The sequence below is a fragment of the Elephas maximus genome, chromosome 4 (assembly GCF_024166365.1).
Source record: "Elephas maximus indicus isolate mEleMax1 chromosome 4, mEleMax1 primary haplotype, whole genome shotgun sequence".
NCBI lineage: Eukaryota > Metazoa > Chordata > Mammalia > Proboscidea > Elephantidae > Elephas > Elephas maximus.
The window spans coordinates 91,070,348-91,097,155 of NC_064822.1; the positions used below are offsets into that span (position 1 = coordinate 91,070,348).

At 39.0% G+C, this 26,808-nt stretch overlaps 1 protein-coding gene across 3 annotated transcripts in view; it reads left to right on the forward strand.

The window, feature by feature from the left end:
• FGD4 (FYVE, RhoGEF and PH domain containing 4) overlaps positions 1 to 26,808 on the forward strand; it is a 245,009-nt gene that overhangs the window by 102,564 nt on the left and 115,637 nt on the right. Inside the window, exon 1 of one of the 3 annotated variants that reach the window (XM_049882789.1) lies at positions 6,626 to 7,966. The exons of the other annotated variants lie outside the window; for them this stretch is intronic. The gene's annotated coding sequence lies outside the window, so the exon portion shown is untranslated. Of the gene's footprint in view, positions 1 to 6,625; positions 7,967 to 26,808 lie in introns of those variants that run through there. 3 annotated transcript variants of the gene reach the window in all.

Sequence of the window (26,808 nt, forward strand, 5' to 3'; positions counted from 1 at the left end):
GCCATTTCCTTCTGGAAAATACATGAATTTTCTTGTCCTTGCCACACTAGCCCTTTTTTCCTTTCCTCTCAAACCAGTGAGAATGAGAAAGAACCTGTCTTCTGCTAACATCCATTCTTAGTATAAACCTGTTGCCATTGAGTCGATTCCAACTCATAGCCAGTCTGTAGGCAAGAGCAGAACTGCCCCCCAGAAAGTTTCCAAGGCTGAAATCTTTACGGGAGCGGACTGCCACATCTTTTACCCCAGAGCGGCTGGTAGGTTCGAGCCACTGACCTTTCGGTTAGCAGTTGAGCACTTAACCACTGTGCCTACCAGGGTTCCTTATTCTTAGTATGGTAGCACTGAAAAGAATTTGGAGATGATCTAATCTAGGTCTCTCATTTTGTGACTGAGAAGCATAGGACCAGAGAGGGTAAATCGCTTGTCCATGTCACAAAGGTGATTAAGGAAGGACTAGAATCCACATTTCTGAATTTCATTTCCATGACCGAGGCCTTAGAAACATTGTTCCAACTCATAAGGACACCGCCCACATCGTAATATTTTAAAGTTTTGAGGGAAACAGCAACATCTGTAAAACGCTATACAAACTACTAGCTCTAGGTAGTTCATAGTTTTAACATTTAATAGATGTTATCTGCCGTTGAGTCAGTTCCCAACTCGTGGCAACCTGTGCACAACAGAAGGAAACGCTGACCAGTCCTGTACCATCCTCATGACCAATTGCAGATTTGATTGTTGCGAACCATATGTTTTCACTGGCTGATTTTTCCAGGTAGATTCCTAGGCCTTTCTTCTTAGTCTGTCTTAACCTGGAATCTCCACTGAAACTTGTTCAGCATCATACATAGCAACATGCAAGCCTCCAGTGACAGGTGGTGGCAAAAGGAGTATTGGTGAAAGTCATTGTGGAGCAGGAAATGAGGATGGTGATTGTTACGGATTGAATTGTCCCCCCCCCCCAAAATGTGTGTTGGCTTGGCAAGGCCATGATTCCCAGTATTGCGTGGTCGTCCCCCATTTTGTGATCTGATATGATTTTCCAGTGTATTGTAAATCCTAACCTCTATGACTTTTTTTTTTTGGATGATGCTAATGAGGGAGGATTAGAGACAGTTATGTTAATGAGGCAGGACTCAATCTACAGGATTAGTTTGTATCTTCAGTCAGTCTCTTTTGAAATATAAAAAAGAGAACCATTGAGCAGAGAGGGACCTCCTACACCAAGAAAGAAGTGCCGGGAGTGGAGTACGTCCTTTGGTCTCAGGGCCCCTGCTCTGAGAAGTTCCTAGACCAGGGGAAGAGAGATGACAAGGACCTTCCCCAGAGCTGACAGAGAGAAAGCCTTCCCCTGGAGTTAACACCTTGAATTCAGATTTCTAGCTTCCTAAACTGTGCGAGAATAAACTTCTGTTTGTTAAAGCCATCCACTTGTGGTATTTCTGTTATGGTAGCACTAGGTAACTAAAACAGTGATGTTCATTTTGCTCCTGTGATATGAGGTTGTAGAGGGCTCCGCAGGCACCTGCATTCCATTAGTAAGTAGTAGTTATGATTTTAGAATGAAATAAGAATATTAATATTTCTTGTAATTATTGTATATTATTTTCTCAAACTGTGCTAAGTTGTTAGGTTAAAAATACTTATTAAGCTGTTTGTACCTTACTACTTAATAAATGGAACTTTCAGGAATTCTCTCGGACTGGGGCACCATGAAAATGTTACTGAGATGCTAAGGACTTCATGATCAGAGAAAGTTTGGGAATCTCTGGCTTAGAGTATCTTCTTGGAAAAGAGGAGAGAGGCGTAGGGTGAATGAAGGAGGGTAGGTTCGTTAGTGAAGGGAGGTAGAAAGATGCTTCCAAGGTTATTTGATCACTGCTTAGCCAGCGTAATGGCTGTGACAACAAATCTTCTAGGGAGTGTTGCTGCCTACCCAGTATTTGCAGAAGATAAATTATTTGACTTTTCTCCTTCCTAACACCTTTTTATCTTGAGAACCTTTGTGGGGATTATTGGCTCTCTGTCACGTGTACTACTTCTTATGCCTTGTGGTGCTATTATTAGATTCTGGCAGTGTGGTTTGAGGGGCTGTTGTGGAGACAGTGTCGGAATTCCCAGAGGTGAACTTGGAGCTAGAGAAGACATACTCCTTACTTTCTTTTCTGAGGTCTGCCATTTTTTCCTTTCTGAATAATTCCCATGGAATCAGTCTTCTAAAATCTTTAGGCTAAGTTCGTGTGTGTGTGTGTCTCACTAGTTAATAAGGAACCCTGGTGGCACAAAGGTTAAGTACTCGACTACTAACTGAAAGGTTGGTAATTCAAATCCACCCCATGACTCTGCAGGAGAAAGACCTGGGGATCTTCTGTAAAGATTACAGCCTAGAAAATCCTATGGAGCAGTTCTGCTCTGTCACACGGGGTTGCCATGTGTCGAAATAGACTTGACAGCACCTAACAACGACAACAGTTGATAAATCCACCCAAGAGCATTGGTGGAACGAACATTGAAGAATATATTACGTGTGCTGGTGGTAGTATTAGTTGCCGTCGAGTCAGCTCCAACTCATGGTGTCCTTATGTATAACAGAAACAAATGTCGCCTGGTCCTGAGCCATCACCATGCTCTTTGATATGTTTGAGCCCATTGTTGAGGCTATTATATCAATCCAGGATTATGTGTAAGAAAAATAAATATTTTCTTTACAAAATTATGATTTATGACATGTAAAATTTTGGAAAACTTGAGAAAGGAATTATGTCACCAATATTTCTCCTTCACAACCACTCTTGTAATTTCAAGGCAGGTAAGCCTAGGCTTTTGTTCCCCAAGCATTTCTTCTTTTTTTATATGGTTGCAAATGTAGTGTGTGTTCATAGTGAGCATTCCATTTTGTATTCTGCTACCCTGTCCTCCCTCATTCCAGGAGGTGGTGTGGCATAGTGATTTAGACTCAAGCTTTGGTCTTGGAAAAATGGGGTTGTAGTCTCAGCAGTGAGACCTCAAGCAAAGAGCTTTATTTCTGAGTCTCAGTTTCTATACCTTAAAAATGAGAATTATGATACCTACTTCCTAGATGCTGTAAGATGTATGCATTTATAAAGTACTTATTATATATTGTGCCTAGCATGTACTATGGGCACAGTAAGTACTATATGTTGTTACTAATATGCCGTAAGCATTTCCTTTTTGCCGCAGTCTTTGTGACCATATTTTTAATAGCTGCATGTCATTTTATTGAATTGTTCATTAATATTTGCATAACTATTCATCTGTTATTGGATCTTTAGGCTGCCTTCAAATTTGCAGTGGAACAAAAAATTCTGCAGCAAATTCTTCATGCACATGCAGTTTTTATTCATTGAGCAGATTCTTAAGTGCTCACTATGTACAAGGGCCATTGCTTGGCATTAGGAACAGAGTTCAGAGAGGCACAGTCCCTGTCCTTGAGGGGCTGAGGGTCTGGAGGGGAGAGATGTATAGAGATAACTGTGGCCTGAAATAAACATCGTCACTGTCCAAGTTATTGAGAAATCACAGAGGACAAAAAGTCAGACTCTGCTTGGAGGAAGGGGGATCAGAAAAGATTTCACACAGCAATAATGCTCAAATTGAGACTTGAAGAATAAACTGGAATTCTTAGGCAAACAAGTAGGAGAGGAGATACAGTCTGGACAAAAAAAAAAAAAAACAGTGTAGAATTGCCCAGAGTTCTTCAAAGGTATCTTTCATTCTGGGGAAATACAGCTCTGATAAATGCTAGAACGGTGGCTTCCAACCTACCCTTCCTCTAACCCACTGAGGTACTCAGCGCACTCCCAGCTATAGCAGGCATCCATGGCTGTGGTGGTTCTTAACAAGTGTGGGATGGAGTTGAGAGTCACACATCAGAATCTCCGGGTGAGGCTTTTGAATTAGAAAATGCCCACAAGTGTTTCTTATATTTGCCCCAGGTCATGAACACCAGAAACAGAGAGTGAAAGTGTAGTTGTAGCTGAAGAGGCAGATAGTTTTAGATGCAAATAAGTTACACCCAACTTGACCCTTGCCTTTGTTCCCACTGTTCGCTGTATCATTTTCTCCTCTATTATTATCAATTTATATTTTAGTATCTGAAATTATTATAGTTTTAATACATTTATAATGTTATAGTCAGATATATTTTACTGTAATTATATACAATTTTATATGCACATATAATCATTTGTAACATAGCTTATATTAGTTATGTTTTTGTTAGGTGCCATTAAGTCAGCTCTGTGTTAGTTATAATTTAAATTACTATCACATAAAATTTTTTTCTTACATAAAATATATCTCATTATGAAATTATTAAAATTTTTGTCAGTTTAATAGCCAGGGAAAGATTTTTTTTTTGTATTAGTTTCTTTCTTTGGTTACCAGTAAAAGTGAAAATTTTTCCATATGTTAACTTTACTGGTTATACTCCCCTTTAGCAGCCAATAAATTTGTAATAACATTTTTTATTATAGGGCTATTAATTTGTCTTTTAATTTAATGTCATTACCTGTCCCTTTCTGTTTGTACTTTATTTTGGACACAAAAGTTTATGTAGTTCATTGTTTAAGATAATCTGTCCGTGATTTTTTTTATAGCTTTAAAATAGTAAATATTCCCTACTCCTGAGGTCTTTTTCTAGTTTTCCATTTTAATTTTCTTAATTTACATTTTTATTCTATATGGCATTTTTGCGTGTGTTGTGTAAAAATTCACGACAAAAATTCTACCCTGTCCTGTAGGGTCGACGGCACTGGGTGTGGCATTTTTATTTTTAGTGTTTGGAATGACATAAGAGGCTAAACTGATGTGTGGGTGTGTGTTTTTAATGTTGCTAACTTATCTCAATACTTTTATTAAATAATGTTTCCCTTCTTCCTATCTACCTCTGATGTTTCCTTTAACATACAGTAGATTCTTTTCTTTAACGTGTATTAGATGCTGTGGTATCAGTTTAAATATTTATCTTTATTCATTCATTTACATGTGAGTGACCACAGTGTGCCAGGCACAAGCTTCTAGGCAGTAGGAAACAACAATGAAGAAAACAGAAAAAAATGCCTGCTTTCATAAAGTTTACTTTCCAGTGGAGGCAGGCACACCCTCTTGATATATTTATGAAGCAAGTAAGTATAATATGTAATATACCAAATATATCAGGCATAATGGAGAAAAATAAAACTGGAAAGAGGGGTATAGGAAGTGTGGGGGCCTTTGAAACCATTTTAAGTAGGATGGTGAGGAAAAGCCTCTCAGAACTGGGAGGAGCTAGTCATGAAGATATCTGAGAGAATAGGGTTTGTTAGCAGGAGTCCTGGATGGGGCAAACCATTAACATGCTCATCTGTTAAGCAAAAGTTTGGTAGTTCAGTTCACCCAGAGGTAGTTCAAAAGAAAGTCGTGATAACCTACTTTTAAAAAATCAGCCATTGAAAACCCCGTGGAGCGTCGTTCTACTCTGACACACATGGAGTCACCATGAGTCAGAATCAACCCAACAACAACTGGTAGGTAGAGGGAGCAGTATATTCAGAAGTTGCAAAGGCAGAAAAATGCTTGGCAAGTTCAAGGAACCTCAAGGTGAAGGGAAGGCGGGAGAAGGTTGTAGGAAATGAGATAAATGACTTAATTGGGGATAGTGAGGAGAATATTAAGGGCTTTCTAAGCCATTGTACTGATTGTCTTTGTTTTCTGTGCAGTGGGAAAGCAGTTTTGAGAAGAGAAGTGACATCTGCTTAGCTTTTATAGACTGTTGGGGGCAAGAGTCTAGGTAGGAAGCTGTTAAGGAATCCAGGTGAGAGAGATGGTATGGCCTAGACCAGGTTGGGAGTGGTGGAGGTGGTTAAGAAGTGCCTGGATTTGAAGAAATAGCCCACAGCATTTGCTGACAGATTGAGAGAGAGAAGAATCAAAGATGGGCTCCCAGGCTTCAGCCTGAGTGACTGGAAGGATGAAGTTGCCATTTTCAAAAACAAGGATGTAGGAGAAGCAGGTTTCGGAAGATAATCAGGAGTTGGGTTTTAGAATGTTAAGTTTGAAATGCTTATTAAACATTCAGTCAGGGACATTCAGTAGGCTGTTAGATGTAGGAATCTGGAGTTCAAGAGGAGAGATTTGTCCTAGAGAATAAATTTGGGACGTATCAGCTTATTTGTGGTATTTATAATAAGTTTTAAAAACTTGGTACAGGTAGCTACTTTACCAGTTGTTCCTTTCATATAGACTTCTCCTTGGTATTTTTGTCGTCTTTTTTTTTTTTAATCCAAAGAAACTTCAGAGTTACTTTGTTAAATTTATTTTTTAAAGTGTATTGGAAATTTAACTAGAAGTACGTGTGATAAATTGTGAAGACTTGATATCTTTAAAATCGATCCATCTAAACATTTTCCCACTTAGTTTTCCTTTGTTTCTCCTAATAATGGTTCATTATTTTCCCTCACATAGTTCATATATATTTCTTCATAATATTATTCCCATATGTTTTTGTTGCCATTGTTAGTAAATTCAATTTCACTGATATTCTGATAGTTTTTGCTTTTATAAAGGAATTATATTGATAGGCTTATATTTGACTATTTCACTAAGCTTATGGTGCAATATCTTGATTCCTTTGATTTTTCTAGGAAACGAATCATATTATTTGCAAACAGTAATTTTGTCTATTCCGTTTCAATATTTAGGTTTCACTTCTGTTTCATGTGTTACTGCCAAGGCAAGAACTTCCAAATTTAGAGAGGGGAACATAGAGCAAGGAGATAATACCCAAAAGTCTACTCACTGCTTATAATTTTGTTTTGTCTTTGTTTTGAGATATCCTAATTTTTTCCCCCTTGCCTTTTAAAAAACTTATTTCTGATGGATTTTTGAATGTCCACAGTTTATATATTTTAGAATTATGTGTTATCTCTAATAGTTGGTTTTAGTTTGGTATGCTTGTTTTCAGCCATTTAGCTTTTCCAAGGATTGGTTCTCCGGTTCCTTAGTCAGTGAGCTTGCGGGGATTGGGGGACAGCTGTTTTCCTGCTGAATCAGCATTGAACCTTCATGGATACAGAAACAAATCTAACCAAGTCGAGTGTTCGAAACCAAGAGATTTCAGTTCTGTAACTGGGTGAGGCTCTAGATGAAAAATTTTAAGTGTTATAGCCCCCTGGTCCAAAAAACCAATAAGCACAGTAAAAACAAAGTATGCAAATTCTTTCCAAGAAAAGAATTACATTTTAAAACAGCAAATGGTTTTGAAAGTGTGATTTTATTTATAAGCTGTTTTTTCAATTTTGAATATTGGTTAAAAATCTTTATATAAAAGTGTAAAACCAATTTTTACTTTTGGTGTGGATTACAAACCAAAAATGACCTACTGATACAGCTGAGATTTCTAGCATGCTTTATTCTGAATTTCCAAGTTAACTTTCGAGTTTTATTTTGTTTGTCAAGTTAAATAAGCCTCTTGTGACCTTTCTCCCTGAACAAGCAGTCCGTGCTATCAGAAGTACTAGGACTTTGAACCGCCAAGGTTAAATTCGCTGGAAAGCTTTTAGTTGTACTGCACTGCCTTGTTTAAATAGGCGAACACCTGCTAGGCAAGCCCTGTGCGTGTGAGTGGCTGGCTATATGTTCCTTCCTTTAGGATTTGCAAGGCTGGAGCACAAAGACAGCGATTGTTACCCAATAAGCAGTAGTCATACACTTCTACCAATCGCCTTAGGAGGGCTGGTTACCATGGAATCCACCATCTGTTCACTCCCCGCCGGAATGTGATTATCCTTGCTGGGCTCGGAACTGGGAAAAGCAGGGGCGCGTGTGCTGTGTGAAATTATCTGCAATGGACTGGGTTAATGGGAGGCTGGGTTTGGCTTGCTGGAAGAACAAGTGAAGGGATTTTTTTTACTTCAACCATTTGTAACTTATAACCGAAAGAAGTAAACTCAGCTTTTATAAGGTAAGTGCCCCTGATACTATGCATTCAGTTCATACTGTGTTTGATGGGGGCATTATCTCCATGTGGTCCAAGGAAAGGGAGCCATAAGCTCTTCTGGCAGAAACCTCCAGCATTACACACTTCTGTTGTGTGGATTTTAAGCAGTTCAGTTATGCCTGTACAATCACATGTTGATGTGGGAAAATGATTTTTTTGTGTGTGTATGTGCATGTGTAGTTGTTTTATGACCGCTGAAAGTGGCAAAAGGACAATCATTTGTAATGGTTTTTCAGGGTAAATTATACCAGCATTCTTTCTGAAATACGCCCATGGCCACATCGTGTTCAATGTCTGTCCTGATTATCTGGAAAAAGTCTCAGGTCAGAGACATTTGTAGGTTATTTAATTAATGATTACTCTGGCTCTCATGACTAATCTACCATTACCAGCTTATGTTTTGAAATGCAGTGTTTATGCCGTTTTATTTTGCAATGCTTTTGCACAAGTTTCAAGGGCCTGAGCATGTGGAAACAATGTGACAGTGCTTTAACAGCAGGCACAGTGATAAAGGGAGAGGGGAAACTGGGAAGATGGGCTTCTATTTCAAGGGCTTCCTTTGTTTTTATATTTCAACAGCCCCTTAAAATGTGTGTTGCATATTGGAAGCAGTAGAAGGAGATTTTGGTCCTAACAAATGGGTGGCTCACATTTTTCTGTGTGGTTAAGAGGTTGGTAGCAAGAACAAGGGACCTCTATGTCCTTTGTGAAGCACCATTGTATCCCCTTCCCCAAACTGCCCTAAAATATAAAAGTAAAAAACAAAAAGAGCGCTGTCTGTACTCTGTGATACTTCTTTTGTGTAAGTTCTACCATCATTTAATCCATAGTGCCAATGCTGTGTGAGCCCATCTGGGTCTGCCATTTTTATTTGATATAGTAAGGAAAGGCTTTGCTTATGCCGTGTTGTTCTAATTGTGCTGTTCAGCTGTCATCTGGGACATTCATGTCAGTGGGTCAGTGGCTGCCCAGAGAGCTAGAAAAGGTCATTGCTAATAGGCCTTACTTGTTTGATTTTTTTAAATTATAGTGTAAAATTGAATAACCTTGTATCGGTCAAGGACTCATGTTCCTACTTCAAGAACAGGTTTTCAGACCTGACTGCCTGTTGTGGGTTCTTGGGATTCATTTTAGTTGACTTTGAAATTCTTATCCTTTATTTAGCTTACTGGTCTACATACAGTATTTTAAGGGTTTTTTTATTATAAAAAATTGAGTTAGACACACTAGCTCTAAGAAGCATTTGTTTTCAATATTAATCTGTGTTTCTGTCTAAAAATTTCTTTAGCATCATCTGTAAAAGATTTTAAGTTAGTTTTATATTATTGGGATGGGAATATTTTCCCACGAAAATCAGTTCTTTGTAGGCAATATAAGTTTTGAGAGGAAACGAGGTATTTTAAAAACATCACGTACATTGAGGGTTCCTGTTGCTTTGTTTATCTTGTGTCTTAGAAACCTGAAAAAGCCAATGACTGAATGAGTGTGAAAGGTGTGAGCATCTGTGTGTCTGGGACGTGGTTACTTCAGCCACTGCAGTGGGTTGGATAAATCTGTATCCTTCTCAAGTTTTCTAATACTTATGAATTTGCTTGATAGTCTTATTGTTACTGAGTTAAAGTTAGAGGATTATGTTTTTTAAGTGGACGTTTACGTCAAAACTTATCCCAGCATTTTGTGGGTATTGACAGTCACTTATTTTCACTTGTAAGGATATTAGTATATTCCTCAACTGAATTTTCAGAGTGACAATAAAACCACAAAGTTTTTCAAAATGTGTTGAAAAAAACTTTGTTACATCAACTACTGAAGAAGCACTTAGTGGTTCTTGAAGAGTACATGAGGCCTTACAGTGTGCCCTTCAGATGAGGGGATGTGGGTCCTGGACCTGGTGTTTCTTATTGTCTGTGGTGAAGTGTCCACTTCCACTCACAAATTGCTCTTGGTGATACCCACCACCACAGTTTCTTGTGGTAATGAGTTTAGAATGTACTGAGTTCTTAGGTCTGCTATGAAACATTGCTTTCTGGTTCTCACCCTCTTATCTCTGAAATGAGGAAAGGGGGGGAGGTGCTAGATTTCAGTGATTTCTAAGCCTTCTTCCAACTTTTCAGACTGTTTGATGGCTTGATACTTTTCAGTCCTTCAATAGAACTTAAGATTTTACTAAATGACTCAATGACGAGTTTATATTTTTGTTTGTTAATATGTAAAACTAACCTTATTTAGAGTTAGTTCTTATAAAAAGCATTATATAGATGGCAAATATAAAACTCTGACTAAAGTGCTTTGAGTGACTCAGATCTCTAAAAGCCTGAGTAGACGGCCCACCACTAGCTCAGCACAGTCAAGTCTTTCAGGTTCTTCCATGTGACACATTATGCTGGAATGAATGCTGCCTGACCTAACTTACGTTCAGACGAGTAGACCACAGAGCTAATAAACAATGGTTACATTTTTATGTTTTTCTTCCTGTGTTTTATTGACACATTCTCTTTATTCCTAAATTGAGTCCTTCTGTCTCCTGCTTTTGAGGTACAGATTTATAATCCATATTTTGAAGTTAACTGTTTTTGGCCATTGTGGTCCATCAGGCCCTTGAACTGTCTGAGATAATGACATACTAGAGACCTGAAGTGAAGGAAAATCTGCTGATTCTGTCCTTGCTAATGCTGCTCTGTTCATATGTCCTTGCTGTTGAAGCTGTTTGCATTTTTCATGACTTTAAAAAGAGATGTACTGAAAATCTTTTGACCTCTCCCATAATTCCATATTGCCATGGCTTCGAGAAGTGCCTGGAATGAGTTAATTGTAATGCATCAGTAAAATTTTGCATTCTGCATTAGGTGGGAAGCCAGTGTTGTTGTTGTTAGCTGCTATCAGGTTGTTGTCCAACTTACGGTGGTGACCCCATGCAATGGAATAAAACGCTGCCCAGCCTGTGCCATCTCCATGATTGGTTGTGAATTGGACTGCTGTGATCCTATAGTGTGCATATCAACACAAACTCACACAAAACCCACACAAGAGCTATTGCTTAAAGCCAGTTACACTTGGCAGGATTTTTCTCTCTGTATATGCCATATATTTGACTACCAGCAGCTGTTTCTTCTTAGAGCCCTCCTCTTCTGTTTTCATAACTGCTCTTAGAAAAGAAAAAGGCAAACTTGCCATAAATTGGCAATGGACGGGTCTGTGTAGGCTGCCGCAGGTCCATGGAACAGCTTTGTCTACCGTACTCGTCCCTTTCTCATTCAGTTGCCATCACTTTAACCCCAGGAATAACTTGAGATGCATGAGGGCATCTAGTAATATTTTATTCTTGGAAAAGTTCCATCTTTTACAAATAACCCCCACTATGTAGAGCTAGTTGTTCTTTTGTAACACATGTGTTGAATTAGTGACTTCCCCTGTAAGTAAGTGCTTCCTTCCTTCTTCCCTTCTTCCTTGTCTGCCTGACTCCTGTGTTCTTTTTTTTTTTTTTTACCAATTTCCTGGTCTTAAACTAGGATTGATGAAATCATGAGGCAACATATACTCCAATAAAGCAAATAGATTAAGTCCATTGGAGTTTTTAGATCCTTGTTTTACATTGCCAGACCGCTTATTTTCCCTTAATTTAAAGATCGGATCTGTCAGGATCATCTACTTTCAACTCCATCATTTTACAAAGAACAATCTGAGGCCCATAAAGATTAAGCTGCTTGTCCAAGGTCACAAAACCTGTGAGTTGCAGAAGCAACTAAGGTTGAGTCTTACAGGCTGAATACAAAAGCATGGCTCAAGTACAGTCATCTGACTTCCTACCTCGTTGCACTTCTGAGGAGTAGAACATTGGGGTGTCACTCTAAAATCCCACAGAAAGCAATTATCAGTATACCCAGAGGGGAGAGCAGCTTTGAACAAAAATTCTCAATAACCAATGTCTTAAGGACATTTATTAATACATAAACTTTTTTAACGTAATTGTCAAGCAAACTAGATAATTGCATTGTTTTGTCTGAGCATTCTCTCCCTAGCCATATCTATATGGAAAGTAAAATAATAATCAGAATACTGTTTGGTGATTATGGAGCCCAGGGCAGGCGAGTGGGCAGACACTAAGAAAAGGCAGCCTGAAGGATGAATATACTTCTACTCTAGGGCACAACTGTCACATGGTTAGTATATTCCTGTTGTGGGTTAGTGAACCCTCTTCTGTGGACGTTGCTGCAGACAAGACAACCTGTGCTTGCTTACCCAGTCTCCCTTTCCTCTGATCCTCTCACCACACCCACCTGCTCCACCTCGCCCAGGACCACCTTATCCCCACTGAGATATTCTTTCTTTGGCCCTGCTGTTATCATCAGTATTAACCGTTCATTCATTCATCAAATATTTATTGAACATTTACTCTATACTGGGCACGGTTACAGGTGTGGAGGATATGGGACTGAACACAATGGAAACAGTCTTTATTGAAACTTATGTAATAGAAGACAGATAACACACAAGTAGACAAGTAAATGAACAACAATTTCAATAGTGGCAAAATGTGATGTATTAACGTAGGACACAGAAATGATAACGAGGAAGCCTTGTGTGATCTGTTGCGGGGAGGATTGCTGTTACACCTGTTTTATGCAGGTGGAACTTGAGAAAAGCTTATCACTAGAGTCGTACTATGTTCAATTAGTGCTGTACAACCACGTGTTCTCTTAGCTTTTCTTCCAGGACTTAATACTGGATATGTGTTCTTTTTTAGAGCAGAGTTTAATGGGAGGTATTTTAGGACAGTGGTCAAGAGCACCAGCTTTAAAGTCAAGCAGGCCTGAGTTTAGTCCCATCTCACATACCTGCTACCTGGATGCCCCCAGGCAAGTTATTTAACCTCTCTAAAACCTTAGTTCCCCCCATGTTTTAGAACTTGCGGGGTGGCTACAGGTATTAAAGGTAGTTATGTTAAAAAATACAATTAGTATTAAAGTCAGTGGTGATGGCTGTGATGTTCTTTAAGGAGCATCAGTAATAATCTCGTAAATGTTAAAATATTTGCTACTCTTGGCAGTGAAAGCTGGGAGGTACAGCTGGCCCTCCATAGGAGAAATTTTCTTTGCTATAACCCTTCCATTCTCTCACCCTTCACATTCATTTATTTAGGAAACTCTTTTTGAGGGTCTGCTCTGCCCTCGATAGATTACAAATGAAGAACATGACTAGGACATGTTCTGTGCCTCTACGGTGCTCAGCTTATAATTCTTGAGCCAATAATTGCATTTAGCGTGGTAGGTGGCATAGTGGAGGAGGGGTGCCAGGTACAGAGGGGTGGGTAATCAGCTGTGCAGGTGAGGTGGGGCCAGGAATTCTAAACAGAGGAGGCAAGAGGCAAAATCAGAGAAGCACGAGGTAGCATGATGGGCATGAGAAGCATTAATAGCTGAGTGCAGAATTTGAGGCCAGGCAGGGCAGGACATGAGAATGGAGATGGCTTACATGGAAGCTTTTACCGTGTGGCACAGTGGTTAAAGCACTGAGCTGCTGATCGAAAGAACGGCAGTTCGAAGCCAACAGCCACTCTGAGGCAGAAAGATGTGACGGTCTGATTTTGCCTAGGAAACCCTATGGGGCAGTTCTGCTTTGTCCTGTAGGGTCACTATGAGTTAGAATCCACTTGACGGCAATGGTTTTATAAAGAATGAGGAACCGTTGAACAGTTTTAAACATTTGGGGGATAGAGCTTCAATAGTCTGAAAAGATTAACTGTTGTCAGTTAATTAAATGATGGAAACATTGGCGAGGACAATATCCAAGGCAGGCAAAATTCTTCTTCTTTATCTTCATCCTTGATGGACAGAATTTTTCTTCTTCTTTCACCACCACCACAATACAGCAAAGTTACGTCTTAGTATTTAAATTCTAAAGACAGGGCACAAGACAAAATCTACACATAGTCAAAGTTCTTGAGAAGTCCCTTAGGAAGGCATGGCTTTGAATACTGGCCCTCTCTTCAACAGCGGGCTTTTTTCCCCCAGCATTGGAGCAGATTGCTGCTGTTCTGTTTGGGCATGAGATGAAAGAATTACTTGGCTTGCATTTAGGGGCCATTCTATATGAAATACAATATAGGTCTAGAATCAAGCTCAGTGTGGCGAGAGGCTCAGAGAAAGGTGAGGGTCGCAAGTGAACTGATACCAACTGAGGGAGGAGCAGGTTCCTGTTCTCTGGCTCCCTCTCACCACAGGGCACATGAGCATTGGGTCAAATTACCTGAACAGCTGTGTCTGGTTGTGTTCTCTCTCTCATACACCTGTTTTCTCTATTTGAAAACATAACTAGTTCGATTTCAGCAAGTTTAAATGTACTTGTGATTCAACTCTACTTTAATTGCAATCAAAAACCAAAACCAAGCTCTTTGCCTTTGATTCCAACTCATGATTGCAATCAACAGATGTTAATTTTTAGTGTTTACTCATTCATCACCTCATTTAATCTTTGACAGACATTTGAGATAAGTGAGATTTATCTTCATTGAACAAGTAAGAAAACTGTTGCTATGAGATACATACTGTTCCCAAGTTCACCAGTTATTATGTGAGGAACTAGGATTCAAACTGTGATCCATTCCAGGTTCAAACCTATGCTTCAAGCTTTTCTGCTCAATTTTCTCTAGTCAGAGGGCCATTGCATTAACCTAGGCAAAAGATACAGGAAACTGAAGTATTGCAGTAACAGAGGAAGTGTAAAAATGAATTGTCCAAGAACATGAATTTATACTTCTTCACAGAGGAAGAAATACAAATGACTAAAACATACCAAATGTTTTATATAACTAGCAATCAAATAAATATACAAAATAACTATTCTTGCTTATTACATTGTCAAAAAATTCTTAATGGTTATAATCCGGAATGGCCCCCCTATATACTTTGGGTCATGGTGTAAACTGATATAACCTTTGGGAAAACAATTTGGTAACATGTATTATCTTAATTAGACAACATTTTGTTGCAAGAAATAGAATTCCACTATAAGAAAAAAGAGGGACATATAGGAATAATACCCAGATATAATAAGTTCATCCAGGCCTTGTAACAATAAGCCATGGTGAACCAGGACAGTCACTGTCCCTATGACCTCTCATCCTACTACTCTGCCTGTGTGCAGCATTCCTTTCAGACTGGCCTCTTCTGCTTCTCTGTGTGGATGGCAGAAAACATGGCCAACCCGCAATCGCAAATTATACCACTTCCCAGTTCCAGTATGTAGCAGAGACACATGCATTCCAACTACTGATGCCTTGGAAAGATTCCAAGGGGCTCAGCTCTGGCCAGCAGTAACCTCTGGTTCCCTCACTGTGACCAAACACAAGGGGTCATTTGACCTGCTACCTACTCAGCACATCTGATGAAGCAGGAACTCTTTGGAAGGGCAATGGATAGAGCGAGCAATTAAAAGAACGCACCTGCTACATACATCAGTAGTGCTAAAAATGTTTGTGGCTTTTGATCCCATAATCCCAATTTTAGAAATCTGCCACTAATCAGCTACTGGATTATCCAACTAAAGATTTATCATATCACATCAGGTGTCTAGTGGGAATGGGGAGAAATGGGAAATTACTAACACCTTCAACAATAGGGAAATGGCTCAGTGAATTATGATATATTCGTAGGGTAGTGCATTACACAATTATTAAAAACATGTTTTCAAAAATATATAGGAAAATACTCCAATGAAATGTTAAATGGAATGTATATACACATTGTATATGCTGCGTTGTTATATTTTATAAAATACATAGAAAAAAATACTGGAGGGAATTATACCAAACACTAATCACTAGATTTGGGGATTACTTTTTTTTTTTCTTTACAGATTTTCTATAGATTTTAAATTATTAATAATGACATTGTAGGAATTGTATCATCAGAAAATATATGTATAAAAAAATATTCAACAAAAGGCAATTTGTCTAGCTACAACCAATGACTGCCCTGACAGGAAACTCAGCAGAGAAACCCTGAGAGAGCAGGAGAGCAGTGGGATGCAGACCCCAAAATCTCATAAAAAGACCAAACTTAATGGTCAGACCCTGGGACTGGAGGAACCCTGGAGGCCATGGATCCCAGACCTTCTGTTACCCCAGGGCAGGAACCATTCCCAAAGCCAACTCCTCAGACAGGGATTGGACTGGAATAGGGGATGGAAAATGAGACTGGTGAAGAACGAGCTTCTTGGATCAAGTAGACACATGAGACTATGTTGGCATCTCCTGTCTGGAGGGGAGATGAGAGTACAGGGGTGTCCAGAAGCTACCCAAATGTACTCGAGGAGAGAGAGTGGAGGGAAGTACTGTGCTGTCTCATCAGAGGGAGTGCAATTAAGAGTGTATAACAAGGTGTATGTAAATTTTTGTATGAGAGACTGACCTGATTTATAAATTTTCACTAAAAGCACAGTTTAAAAAAAAGGGCAGTTTGTAATACGGCAGCGAACACAAGCTTGTCCTCAGTAGAGTAGTGGTGATGTGTACAGGTCAGTATGCATTTGTGTTATGGATTGCATAGTAAAAACTTAAAAATGCTTTTCTAAACAATTAGACTATTTTTAAAAGTGGAATGAGCCGTTCAAGAGCTATTTTCCTATCACTGGTGATATTCAAGGAAACCCTGGTGGCATAGTGGTTAAGTGCTACAGCTGCTAACCAAAGGATCAGCAGTTTGAATCAGCAAGGCGCTCCTTGGAAACTATGGGGCAGTTCTACTCTGTCCTGTAGGGCCTCTATGAGTCGGAATCGACTTGATGGCACTAGGTTTTTTTTTTTTTTTTTGGTTGGTGGTATTCAAATAGAAATTAGGCAAGCACTCGTAAAAGATATTATAAAGAAGAGTCATCTACCGATGTGTGGGACTGGATGACTTTTAAAGCCCTTTTCAACCTGATGTTCTGTTAGAAAAACAGAATTTACTTTGCAATGATTGTAAAAAAAATTTTTTTAATTGCTTAATTAAAAATTATGGGCCAGTATTATAATACAAGCTAAATATCTTCTGTGAAAGGGATATGAAGTTATAAAGGAGTCATCAGATCTGTGGGATTAAGCAGAAGGTAAGGACTTTGAGGCAGATCATAAAAGAGGTGATGGGCCGGAATTGGAGCATACGTGAGGGATGTAATTTTAAGGAAACCCTAGTGGTGTACTGGTTAAGTGCTACGGCTGCTAACCAAAAGGTTGGCAGTTTGAATCCACCAGGCACTCCTTGGAAACTCTATGGGGCAGATCTACTCTGTCCTATAGGGCCGCTATGGGTCGGCATTGACTTGACGGCAATGGGTTTGTTTGTTTTTGATACAATGATTGGTGCTAAGGCAGTGTTAGGATTTGAACATTTCGAGATAGTACCTCATTTGCTAAATGAGAGGATTTTCTTTGCTCAGCCTTTAGTGAGGTGAGCATGAAGTGATACAAAAAGTGGAGGAACTTAGACTGAACAAAGAGAGCAAAGAGAAGCCATCATTGTCAGGTTGTTTGTGTGCTTACCTATATTCTGGGGAGAAAACTGTTTGTGCTACCCAGGGGCCTAACTGCATATATAAAGGCTTGAAAAATATTAAAGAATAATAATATGTTTAGAGGATAAGAAAGTTGGTGTAACTAGAGTGTTGCAATTGTTTGTAGAAGTAGAATGGTTGGGATTTGTAAAATAAATGGCACCAAATTACATCACATTATCTAAGCCGTGCTTTGGGGTTGGGACTTTATCCCCTACAGGCAGCGGGCAGGGAGCTCTTTGGGATTTTTAAGATGGCAAGCAACTTGGCCCTGTACACATTTTGGAAAGAGACTCTTGACAGCATGGATGGTAGAGGAGTGGGGGGCAAAGTTCAGGAGGTCTGGAATTTTGACAGGGGTAGATGGTCCAGGTGAGAGATAATTAGTTCCTTGAATTAGGACAGTGACTGAAGGATGTAAAAGAGGCAAGGAACTGAGAAATCTGTAGGAGTAGAATCATCAGGACTTGACGATTAACTGGATGTGTGGATTGGGATGAAGAAGTAGGCAGACAAGAACAGATTGGAGGTTTCAGCTTGGATATCTAGCTGGAGGATGTATCGTTAGTTAATGTAAGGAGTGCCACAAGGGAAGCAGGCCACATTTGATTCAGGCATAAATTTCTCATCACATGTTCAGACTTCTGTACAAAGGTTTTATTTTTTACAATCTTGGAAACAAATGCCACATAAGCCAAATAAATTTCTTAGTTTGATAAAATGTATTAGCTTCCCTTTTGTGAAAAGGAAGACATGGCAGTAAAAGGAAAATAATCACCAGAGATTTTAAAACAAACTCCTAGTTTTTCTTCATGTGTCCCATTTCAAATTCCCATAATTTCTACCATTTAAAATTAATTTTTGCCTGTCAACAAATGACAACCCTTGCTGTAGGCAGAAAGCAGAAAATAAAACAGGATTCATCTGGGTTTACAACATAACTTGGAAAAGCTAGTATTTTTTTTTTCATGAAAAAAGTCTAAAAACTATCCAAGTAGTAAATTAGTTAAATAACAGGTTATTTCCATTCTAAAATACCTAAGCAACGTGCATGTTGAGGAAAGAGCTATAAGATGAAGTTGTGTTGTTGTTGTTTTTAAATGAAAGAAGAAAAATTACAGTGTTGATTAGGCTCCTTTAAGACACCACTAAACTATCACTGTTCACTAAGCCTTTCTTCCCAGCTGTATTCCTCTCCTCTGAGCTCCTGAAGTTCTCCATGATTATGTCTGTCATCAACGTATTTAGCAGTTGGCTGTTACCTTGTCTCTCTCCCCAGCTAGACTGAGCTCCTTTAGGCCAGGAACTATTTTACTCATATCTCTAGCTTTTGGCTCAGCATAGAACTCATACTAGACACTTTATTGTTGAACTGAACTAAAGCTAAAGGTAAAATTTAAGGTAAAGAAAAAAAATAATAAACCAAACCCATTGCCATCAAGTCGATTCCAACTCATAGCGACCCTGTAGGGCAGAGTAGAACTGCCCTATAGGGTTTCCAAGGAATGCCTGGTGGATTCAGATTGCCAACCTTTTGGTTAGCAGCCAAACTCTTAACTGCGCCACCAGGGTTTCCAAGGTAAAGGAAGTTACCCGAATTGCCAGTGCCAGTTGGGTGTTACCATTCCACAGTTGAAAGATAAGGAAAGGTATCACACCTTGGGATTGGAACAGTAAACAGTTCTGTTGCTGTTGTTGTGTGCCATCAAGTCCATTCCTGCCCACAGCAGCCCTGTGTGACAGAGTAGAACTGCCCATAGGGTTTGCAAGGCTGTAATCTTTACGGGAGCAGACCACCAGGTCTTTTCTCCCACGGAACAACTGGTGGGTTTAAACTGATGACCTTTTGGTTAGCAGCTGAGTGCTTAACTGCTGTTCTAAGGTACCACACATAATTTCATTGTCTCTGCTTCTGGAATGAGCACTACTCCAACAAAGAAAATTAAGTAGTCTCTCCTCAAAACTCTGATGGTTCTTAATCCATTATTATCCACCTCTACCAATTAAAATGGGTGCCCTTTGAGGTCACGAATTTAATCTTGATCATCTTCGTGTCCCCAGGTGGTTGCACAAAGCTCAGCAGATATCGTTGTTGTGTTCCATTGAGTCAATTCTGACTAGTAGCTACCCTATGGGACAGAGTAGAACTGCCCCATAGGGTTTCCTAGGCTGTAATCTTTAGGGGAGCAGATCGCCAGGTCTTTTCTCCCATGGAGCTGCTGGTGAGTTCAAACTACCAACCTTTTGGTTAGCAGCCAAGTTCTTAACCATTACTATTTGCTCCTTGTGCAGCAAATTAAAAAAAAAGTGCTAAATAAAGCACCTAAAGGAAGGAATGAGGAAAAGACTGAGTCTTACTCAGACATCTCCAAAGTGTTTGAGAATCACTGAGGAAGTTGAATGGTGTCAGGGACAATAGGATCAAGGAACTACAGGCAGTAGTAATCTTTTTGAACCAAACAAAAGCCCTTTTTTATACACATTTGTTTTGGTTTGAAAATCTGCTTTCCTGCTGATCCCTAGTGTTGTTCTTATCAGACTATCCATGCTAATATCAGCATTCCATATGTAGTGTCGCTTCGAACAACTGCATTTCTATGTGTTTCCTCCTGAATTAAGTAATTATTATTAACTACCTGCATCCCTTCATAGAAGGGATAAAAAGTAGCCAGGCAGATGGAAGCTGCATTTTTACAGATACATATGGGTACTTGTACCTTTTGAATATAAAAACAGTCATGAATGTGTAAGGACTAAACTTCCATCAAGGAAGATAGGATAAATTGAAAACTATTCTTTTGAATCATATACCCCTGTTAAAGAGGCAGAAAATTGAGGTTTCCGCAAATAAGATATTCATATTAAAGAAGTCTAACCCACTCTTCAACCAGTAACTTGATTTTAGTAAATAACAGGCTGCGGATAAAAAAAAAAAAAAAAACTTTTTAGTTTTTTTAATCCCAAATTAAAGTTCCTGGGTGGTACAAATGGCTACTGGCAATTCCTGGGTTACAAATGTCTGACTTGTGTTCAACTCATAGTTAGGAACAAACCCCTATAAAGCCTATTATGTTAAAAATTTGAGGTATATACAATGATTTGTAATAACAAAGGGGCGCTACTTTCCGACATGCATCAAAGCATTATTATTATTACTGTATCATTATGTTAAAGATGTTTTAGTGTATATAGAAGTGTTTCTTTAATGGTTTTTATGCATACAAAGGTACACTATATACTGTGTACTAAGATAAACATTTGACTGAAGTTAGATACGAACTGTACCTAAGTGTTCCAATTTACATACAAATTTGTCTTAAAGACAGACTTAAGAAAGGAACTTGTTCATAATCTGGGGACTACCTGTAATGCACTCAGCTGCTAATAAAAAGGTTGGAGGTTCAGGTGTACCCAGAGGTGCTTCAGCAGACAGGCCTGGCAATCCACTTCCGAAAAATCAGCCCTTAAAAACCCTATGGAGCGCAGTTCTGCTCTGCCACACGTGGACTTGCCGTGAGTTGAAGTTGACTCAGAGGCAGCTGGTACTGGTTATGCCCAAGTCAATATATCATGTTATAAACTAAAATTGTCAAAGGCAAAACAAACCCGTCTCCAAAACCAGGAGAAAAAAATTAAAAAAAAAAACTAAGTTAAAAAAAAAAACGCCCGTTGAAAAGTGGAATTAAGCAACAAACTGGAACTAATTTCCTTTTTTTAGTTGTGGCTAGCAACTTCAGCATTTTCTGTTTGCACTGAGTATGTATGGTCTTTTTAGACAGCATCCTGGTTAGGGGGAATAATAGTGAAATTGAGCAAGCATGTTTGCTTACATTGATACGTATCACAAACTACAAAATATGCAAATTATAAAGGGAAGCTTTAGCATGTCAACTCAAATTTAAAATGGAATCAAGTTTATTTTAATAGAATAAAAACCTCTCGTACCTCAGAGTACTTATTATGAGGTTTATACATAATTGATAACAGCAAAAATTATTCTCTATTAAAATGTGTCTGACCTAGGAAAATACCAAAACTTTAATTCATTAAGAGGAGTGGGAAACTTCTTACTTTGATTTTAGATGGTAATTTTATGTAATGAATATATATCTCTGATATGATATTAGGACTATTATACCGTAGTGGAACTGGAAATGACCGTAATTTAAACAGGGCAATTTCAGGCCTCGTGTGTGTTAGCGAGTGCCCAAAAAGTGCCTAGATGCTTAGTAAAACTTCCTTATTTGATGTATCATTCAGGAGCTCTCATAACACATGCAAATTAGCAAAAATTTGAGTGCCTTTCACGTGCTTTAAACTGACCTTGTCTTTAAAACCCATTGCTGTTGAATCAATTCCGACTTATAGCGGCCCTAAAGGACAGAGTAGAACTGCACCGTAGGGTTTCCAAGGAGCAGCTGGTGGGTTCTAACTGCTGACCTTTTAGTTAGCTGCTGAGGTCTTAACCACTGCGCCACCAGGGCTCTGACCTGTCTTTAGGAGGATATAAAATTGTATTAAAAAAAAATAAAGCCCTGGTGGTGCAGGGGTTAAGTTTCAACTGCTAACTGAGAGATTAGAGGTTCGAACCCACCAGACTCCATGAGAGAAAGATGTGGCAGTCTGCTTCTGTGAAGACAGTGGCCTTGGAAACCCTTTGGGGCAGTTCTATTCTGTCCTGTAGGGTTGCTATGAGTTGGAATCAGCTTGACAGCAATGGTTTTTTTTTTTTTTAATTATATAAAAAAAAAAGTTATGAAAATAATTTTGTTAGATTGTTACTTTGCTTCTAATTTTCGCCTGTCATGGTGACATTGCATTCATCTTTATAGTACAGCTTTTTGTTTAGAATAGCCGGCCAAAAGTGTTGGAGCTAGGTGGTGTGCATTTATGTGGTGCTTGATATGTATTACCGAATTACCTCCTCAATGGCCCATTTTCCAATTTTCCTGCCACTGGTCGTGTTTGAGATAATAGTTTCTTTAGTTCTGGAGCTTATCCTTTAAATACATTTATTTTCCCCCAGTGGGCTAGAAAAAATGGTATTTTATTTTATGTCTTTTACTATGAAGATTAATTTTTTTCTAAATATTTCTTTACCAATATTATTCGCAGTTACTTTTAATTTTTTTTTATTGTGCATTAGGTGGAAGTTTATGGGGCCAATTAGTTTCTCATTTGATAGTTTGTACATAAAGTGTTCATGACATTGGTTTCATTCCCCACAATGTGTCAACGCTCTTCCAATCTCCGTCCTATGGCCCTCGTTTCTTTTCGTCCTGATTATCTACCTCTCCGGCCCATTTGTCTTGTACAATTGATTGTTCTAAGGTGCACATTCCTTTAGGGTGTTATTGTTTATTTTATGGGCCTGTCTATGGCTTAAGGAGCCCTGGTGGTGCATTGGTTAAGAACTGGTCTGCTCACCAAGAGGTCAACAGTTTGAATCCACCAGCTGCTCCTTGGAAACCCTATTAGGCAGTTGTACCCTGTCCTGTAGGGTCGCTATGAGTCAGAATCGACTTGACAGCAGTGTTTTTTGTTTGTTTTTATGATTTAAGGAATACTGGTGGCTTAGTGGTTAAAGTGCTCAGCTGCTAATCAAAATGTCAGCAATTTGAATCCACCAGCTGCTCCTTGGAAACCTTATGGGACAGTTTTACTCTGTCTTATAAGGTTGCTATGGTCTGAATCGACTTGACAGCAACAGGTTTTTTTTTGTTGTTGTTTTTGGTTATTTATGGTTTAAGGAACCCTGGTGATGCAGTGATTAAAGCTTTTAGCTGCTAACCAAAAGGTTGTTGGTTGGAACCCACCAGCTGCTCTGTGGGAGAAAGATGTGGCAGTGTGGTTCCACAAAGATTTGCAGCTTTAGAAACCCCATGGGGGAGTTCTACTTTGTCCTGTAGGGTCACTATGAGCGGGAATCAACTTGATGAGAGTGGACTTGGTTTTGGTTTGATCTATGGTTTGACTAAAAGGTGGTCTCTGGGAATGGCCTTAGTTCCAGTTCAGAAGGGTGTTTTAGGGCCATGGCCTTGGGGGCTCTTGCAGTCTCTGTCAGACAGGACAGAGAATTTGACTTTTTGTTCTATAATTTTTCTCCCACTCTGTCTGGGACCCTCTGTTGTGATCCCAGTCAGGGCAGTTAGGTTAGAATTTATTGGCATCCTTAATATCATAACTTTTAAGTAGCATAATTGATATCCCAGAATCAAACCATAGGGTTATGTAATCTTCATTTCATGTATACCGATGTAGAAAACATGGTTAATGTTTTGGAAGAATTCAATTTGAAATCATTTTGGAGATTTTTTTTTCTGTCAAATTACGTATTTTTAAATGTAACGTTTTTACTATTTATGCTGCCTACTTTCTATAGTAATCGTAGCTCTAACATTAGTATTATAGCATTTATGCCAGCTTTATGACATATTTGAATCTCAGAAATAACTTGAAGATGTGTTGTTAGATGAAATGTACAAGGTCCCTGTGAAACACTACTGTTTAGGAACATAAACACTATTTGTCCTCTAGACGTTGCCTTCTCCGGAGCAGTGGTCTGTGAAGGGTTGTGTGCCCCAGGGGGTGCAAAAGGTGAACTCTTGGAATGTGTTAAGCAGATATTAGAATTTGGAATATTTCGTCTAAGGAGTAAAAAACACACACACAAGCACAAACCTAGGCATTCCTAATATTTATGGTCTCATCTGACGCTTTCACTCAGTCTATCAGATGCCTCTCAGTGGTGGTTCAATGGTAGAATTCTCACCTTCCATGCAGGCGACTGGGTTTGGTTCCCAGCCTATGCACCTTGTGTGCAGATACCACCTGTCTTGTGTGTTGCTATGGTGCTGAACAGGTGTCTGCAGAGCTTCCAGACTTTGACTGACTAGGAAGAAAGGCCTAGCAATCTTCTCCCAAAAATCAGCCAGTGAAAACCCTATGGATCACAACAGACTGATCTGCAACCAATCATGGGGATGACGCAGGACCAGGCAGCACTTCCTTGCTTTGTGCATGGGGTTATCCTGAATCAGGAGCCAACTCAGTGGTAGCTAACAACAACAATGTATCAGGTACAGCAAAGAATTCTGAGGCAAGTGTGGAGGAGGGGGCAGTGGCAAGCTCATTTGTCTCGTTTCTGCCCGTGGCATTTTAGGCATGACTGACGAAGTAGACTGAGATACATTATTTTAGATCATAGAATTCTGACAATACTTTCTAATACCAGTTTTACCAGTTGCCATCAAGGTGATTCTGACTCATGGCGACTCCATGTGTATCACAGTAGAACTGTGCTCCATAGGGTTTTCAATGGCTGATTTTTTGGAAGCAGATTTCCCGGCCTTTCTTCTGAGGTGCCTCTGGGGGGAATCGAATCACCGACCTTTTGGTTAGCAGCTGAGAGTACTAACTGTTTGGATCACAAGACCATACACTTATCTTTTATACCAGACAGAGAGGTTTGTAGATTACCGCATTTTTACACAAACAACACATGCATTATGTTTTTTGCCAACCTCACAACCCTTTCACGCATTGTTTTCCTAGGCGTGCTATGCACAGTTATATGTGTGGGTGCCTTATTTGTGAAAAAATACGGTAATGGCAAAGTATTTAAATGAGTTGTCAGAGTAAAGATATTACATTTTTTTCTTTTACAAAAAGACAGATGTTCCACATTTGCTCACCTTTCATGTGAAGACAAGTTGTCAGTAGCTACTTAGTTGGTTCTTACCTTGCAGTTATGTTTGAAAAAATAAACACAATCTGTCCCTTTCAGGTAAAGGTGGCAATTGAATGAGTGAGAAAGTAACTGCAGTCAGGAGCAAGGGAAATGTACACTATAGAGAGAGCATTTTTGAAATGACTGTTTGGAAATGTTTCCATTTATTATGTTAATTTTCTCACCAAAACTGATGTAAGTGCATCATCTATTTTTAAAAAACTCAATTCTGCCTGAGTGCACACAAAAACTAAAACACAGAAGTTTTTAACCTTGTTTAAAAATCTTCAAAGATTTTAGTAGGTATCAGACCAAGTTTTCAAAAATAAAAGAATGGAACTCCTTCCACAGTATCAAGACAAATAAAAATTTCCTACAAAAAATTTCAAGGAAAATCTCTGCATAACTGGTAGATGAGACTTGAAATTGTCTCTCATGTTTTAGTGTTTTAGTAAGTGCAGCCAATGATGTACTCCTTGGCTTTGGAGCTGTGAATCTTTCTCAGGGCAGTCACTAAAACCTAGCATGGAAGTAAACTGGACTTAAATCCATCCTTTTTATTTTAAATTTTATTTATTTTGTTGTTATTGAGAATATACACAGCAAAACATACACCAGTTCAACAGTTTCTACGTGCACAATTCAGTGACATTGTAAATCCATTCTTTTAAATTGCTGTATCTTGAAATATCTCACCAAGATTAAAAAAAAAAAGCCGATTCACATTGCTTTCTCCAAAGTAGTTTTGTATCTTTACCTCATCCTATTTAAAGTTCTGTTTTATATGTTTTGCAATATGCATATTAGAACAGTAGTGATTGTATTTAATTTATACGTACATACAGGAGGACATGCCCAGATTTTATACTAAGAAGGATGTGCCATCAAAGAGTGGAGATTACTGTTTAGAAAGACTTTCCTGACCTGCCTCTATGTGCATATGGGTGTGACAGGGCCCCTGTCAAATTTGCCAACCTGCTTAGTCACCTTTCACTTCTCTGCTCTCTCCCACTGGTGCACTATAATGTGTCTGGCGCCGTGTTTGCAGGGCCCATAATAATGGACCGGACAGACCTTGTGAAAGAAGCTTTGGGTGTACTGGGAACACAAATGTTAAACAAGGACATGGCATGAGTATTGTTTAATTACGATTGTGAATAAGTGTTCAAAGGAAAACCACTGGGGATAGCAAGACTGGGTCATATGTGAAGACCTTAAGGCCATAAGAACTGAAAGGATGGTGTGGCTGAAGGGAGATGAGATGTGAGGAAAGCGGTGGGTGAGGCAGATCATGCAGGGCTTTATAAAAAATCCCCCAGTGCCTGCCAGGGTGCCAGGTATGTAGTAGGAGCACAATAATTCTTTATAAATAAACAAATATAACAATTTTAGGCGGAATCTCAAATTGATGGCTCAGAGTTATTTCCTTGACCCATACAATTTTTTTTTAATTAAAAAAAAAAAAAAAAAATCCTCTCCAGTTCGCCACAGGTAACTAATTCCTACTGTATCCTTACTCATTTTCTTTACCTGCTCAGATGTTGAA